Below are 4802 nucleotides of genomic sequence, written 5' to 3'. Positions count from 1 at the left end.
GAATAATTCAGTATGCTTGCTTTGAATTCTATCAAAATTTTTAAATACGAATTGAAGAGAAGAGAAGTAGTCTACTTCATTTGCTGTCGGAAGAATGAAGAATAATTCAGTATGCTTGCTTCGAATTCTATCAAAATTTTTAAATATGAATTGAAGAGAAGAGAAGTAGTCTACTTCATTTGCTGTCGGAAGAATGAAGAATAATTCAGTACGTTTGCATTGAATTCTATCAAAATTTTTAAATACGAATCGAAAAGAGGAAAAGTCTATACAATTTACTATCAACGGGACGAAGAATAATTCAGTATGCTTGCTTTGAATCCTCCCAGAATTTTCAAGTATGAAGCGAAGAAAGATAAAGCAGACATCATCTAACTTTATTGTCATTCGTGATTTAGAAAAGCCCGCTTCGTCGACCTAATTTTTATCCTAGCATCCAACATATATACACATACAAAATACTTAGCGTCTCGAAGGGTCTATAATTTAACAGATCACCCTTCTATCGACATCATAAAAGGACTCGGACTAGTTGCAAGAGATAAACAAGTACTCATAATTTCACAATTGGAGCCAAAGCCAAGATCACAGTTCCTCCGACCTTCAAGCTCTGAAATGCTTCGAGTTCGCCTATCGTTCAACGTCGTCAAATTTTGTTCCGACGACAACCTCGAGAAACCGATCGACAACTGAGTGGTAGCGAACCATCGAGTGGCCCTACTCGGAATTTCAGGATCCTCGACGATGTGGACAACCGAGCGCGATATGAATGAAGAAAATAATGATTTCCGGGATCTAAAGATACCTCGACCGACCGAGTGACTGGCACGCAAGTGTTGGAGGCGATTCTCCGTTGGGATGTGCGAGTAAAAAGAGAGACGGGGGACCGAAGCTGTAGGAAACGCTCGGTCGAGAAAAAACGCAGAAACGGTGTGAAGTCCGCACAATGGAGGACGCGGAGAACCGGAGAGAATCGCGTCTGCCACACGTCTGGTTTATGCGAGTCGAGATGAAAGATAGGAAGGCCGAGGACCGGCTCTGAACGACCGAGCAATCTCGAAATGTAGCTACCTAATTGCACCGTTACGCGCGTACGAACCCACCGTTGAATCATCGTCATGCCGTTCCACGGCATCTGCATTTTCGCAGAGTTTTAACTCGGTGAAGCATCGCCGAAGACGCGTGTCGTCCGTGGCCAAAATGTCCGAGTTAATTGGACAATAGATATCGAAAACGAAGGGTTCGCTTAAAATATAGGCCGAAGTAACGCGATGGCTCGGTTGGATACAGGTTAATTAATAAAGGAGTCGAGAGACGCGGTAGTTTGCACCAGGACATAGTAAATATTTATAGGACGTAGGACGCATAGGACGTAGTAAATATTTATTTAAGGGAGCATCGGATCAACGCAGCCAGAGGTAGTCGAGGTAGTTGTTTCGAGATAGTCACGTTCGAAATTACAATTGGAAACTTTATACGTAAAAATGAAAGATTAACGTTAAACAAAATTATATTGCAATTTTCGAGATCGGCTCGAATCTGATAAAAAAGATGGAGATTCCCCTTAATCGTTTGAACAAGGTGTTGAATTAATCACGGACCTACTGATACGTTATCGAGTAATTGGCAATTTTCAACAGCAAGCCGTCGATTGTATAAATATAGAAACAAAAATAGAAGTAACGACATATTATATGTACATCTGTAATTTGAGTACGACTCGAAGGGTTAAGAGTCGATGCGATAGGCAATTAAACGCGTTTGCAGACGGTTTGGTTATGGTGTGCGTCGTTTAAGCATCGCTGCCAGGTATTCCTGAGAGGCACACGCGTGCGAACGATGCACTCGAGTACGTCCTCGTGGGCGCGTATCTCGCTACGAGCGTATATTTACGATGTGCGTTCGAGAGGATCGCTTTTGCGAACTCGAGGAACGACGCCATTGGCGCATCACGTGCTGACTCAGATTTCTTTCGATGCTTTAGAATATAATAACTGTTGAGAGGGTACTCTTTGAATAGGTCGGGAAAACGGAGTTATCTATGGGAATATATTCTATTTAATAAAACATTACGTTTTATATATTCTATTAATTTAGTCGTGAAAACGGCTAAATTTAGGCGTACGGCACAACTTTGTTTTAATAATTTTGGTTTTTAATTAAAAAGTTTCAATTAAGAAATATTAATTAACAATTGACGAATGGACGTTTCGAAAGTTTTACTTGTTACTACAATTTCAAAAAAGTATTTTAGAATAATCTAAAATTTTATACTTTAGACTTTCGTTTATATCCACTATTGCAAGGAGCTGAATTGTGTATTTTTGATCGAACGTTTCATACAGTTTTTTTATTCGTGGCACGAGGGATTTCAGCAAGTTTACTTGGCTCCGGATCAATCCTTTCTATGGTTGGCAAAGATGCCAGAGATTCGAAGAAAAGAAACTAAGATCGAGAGGTTCTTCCTATTGTCGTAAATGTTATACAACGTCTCGACCCCTTGAAAAGGATCTCCTCAAGTAAAAGGCATAAAAGCATCCTCGACATTATAAGCAATCAAAACCAACAAACAAGACACATTAGGGGAAAATAAACAGTTTTTTTTTTTAATAAAAGAAAGCTCCGGGGGCAAATAAACTTGAAAGTTGCCCAATTAACGACTCTCGGGTCTCCCCAACTCCCTTTAAAAGTGGACAGAGGCTCGTTATATACGGTCTCGGAAAGTGAAGTCTTCTTTTTTTTTTTTTATAATTGAGGGTCCGACGGTATTCGCAGTCTAGATTTCTATGAAACTTCAATCCTCCTATGCTTCTGACCGTTACAAAATTTACAAACATCTCTTTACCTTCTTCCAAAAGAAGGACGAGTATATAGAATTCTGGAAGTGAACAATTCATGTTTTTTTTTTTTTAGAAAATACTGCACGAGCCTAACAGTATCCGCAGACTAAATGATTACGAAATTCTAAAAGTAAACAATTTGTAAAGGACGAACGTATCCGTTTGCTTTTCTAAATATTACTAGGAGCCCAACGTATCCGCAGTTTGAAAATCTACGAAATTTACCAAAAATGTATAAAAACTTCCTCCGGAAGGACACGATTCACGAACGACGAGTACGTGGGTCGTTCGGAAGCGAACGATCCATTTTTCTTTCGAAAATATTACCAAAAACCCGTAAATATTTGCTCGGGCCGGATGTTAACGAAATATGGACTCCGTTTCGACGTCAACCGTCGCACAATCTCAAACTCGAAGGATGGACACTCGTGTTTACAAACCGGCATTGCACGATGCACCGGCAAGTTATCGATTCGAACCGGACCGGGGCGCGGCGGCTACTAATCGCGCGGGGGAGGGTTAAAACGGCACTCACCTGGCTCAGAGAAGGTGCTCTCGGCGAGAGGTAATTCGCAGGTGATACCTCGTGGCTCGTCCTTACGTGGAGAGAACCGATGTAGCACTGACAGTTCCGCCATCCCTCTCTCCGCGCTCGCACCAAATCCCACTCTCTGGTTAGCCCTACGACTCCCTCTCTCCGTCCTTCTCCCACCAGTTCACCGTGGGCTGCCAGACGAGGACCGAGCGATCTTCTGGGGCAGCTTTTGCCGAACCGAATCAAAACAGAAACTGGAACCGCGTCGGGGCGCGAAGTTTACGTCACGCAACGCCGAACACCGTTCACGCTTTTTTTTTGCGATCCTGCCACTAGGACGGAGATAGACTTTGGGAAATTCCAACGACAGTCCTGTACCGAAATTCCAAGAATAGTCCTTTGGAATCCATGGATCACGAAGAATGTTTATTGTTTATTCTCCTCCTTGTGGCGTAGAATATTATTCTTCGCGAATGTTATATTACTCTTCGTGGCATCAAATCTTGCATTCTTCGTGACGTGGAACGATATTTTTGCTGTCCTGTGAATGTATGATATAAATTAATTATTTTTTTCAATTTTAGCTGTTATATAGAGATAACAATATTTATAATGATTTAAGAACTTTATACAAGTACCAATTAAATTCCTTGAACATTCATCTTCCGCATTACGATAAACGAGTACTTTCGAGTACTTACGAGTACTTTCTCCAAGAAAGATTAAGTCAGTTTTATTTAATAACAACAAATGATATCGATCGAATTATTTTCCCATTCAAGGAATCTTAATTGTAGAAGGCAACATTTAACGTAATTGTAAAAACGTAGTCGCTTTCTTCGTTTCTTACAGAGAACTCTTCGTCACAGAGTTCGTTACTTTCTAAAAGCATACCAAAGCGTGAATAAAATTCTCTGAATATTCATTTTACAAATCGCGATGAAATTCATTCGATGAGTACTTTTTTTTATGAAAATAAATCGCTATTTCTATTTAAAAACGTAAACAAGTGATTTCGATTCGATCAATTTCCCGAATGTTCGATACATACAAATTACAATGAAGTTCATTCGTTGATTGCCTTTGTTGATAAAAATATTATAGAACTCTGTCTTATACAAACAACCGCAGTGGATATCAAATTGAAAAGATTTAAATCTTTTCAATGGGAGAATTTTCAAATGGGAAAATTCGACATCTACTTATTTCTGAATAAAATAGATATTTATTTATGATCGATGGGATAGCTTCGAAACTAAAGTCTCGAAAGCGAGTGTAGGTTCGGCGACGACTTATGACTTAAGTCGCACGCGTAAGTTACAAACCCTGTAAGGCTTCGTCTACAAACTGAAGTGGAAGAGACGGACAGGTTGCTCGTCGAAATGATCGATTGCTAATCTGCAACGTGTTCCACGCCTAATGAGCTC

At 40.2% G+C, this 4802-nt stretch overlaps 1 protein-coding gene across 2 annotated transcripts in view; it reads right to left on the bottom strand.

Annotated features, from left to right (window-relative positions):
- The window catches only part of LOC128872201 (serine-rich adhesin for platelets), a 41862-nt gene extending 38090 nt beyond the window's left edge, over positions 1–3772 (bottom strand). Inside the window, exon 1 of one of the 2 annotated variants that reach the window (XM_054114649.1) lies at positions 3376–3772. The gene's annotated coding sequence lies outside the window, so the exon portion shown is untranslated. The other variant, XM_054114650.1, reaches the window with a different exon arrangement.
- Positions 3773–4802: the final 1030 nt, after the last annotated feature.

The sequence above is a fragment of the Hylaeus volcanicus genome, chromosome 2 (genome assembly GCF_026283585.1).
Source record: "Hylaeus volcanicus isolate JK05 chromosome 2, UHH_iyHylVolc1.0_haploid, whole genome shotgun sequence".
NCBI lineage: Eukaryota > Metazoa > Arthropoda > Insecta > Hymenoptera > Colletidae > Hylaeus > Hylaeus volcanicus.
This window is presented reverse-complemented; position numbering and strand designations above follow the sequence as displayed.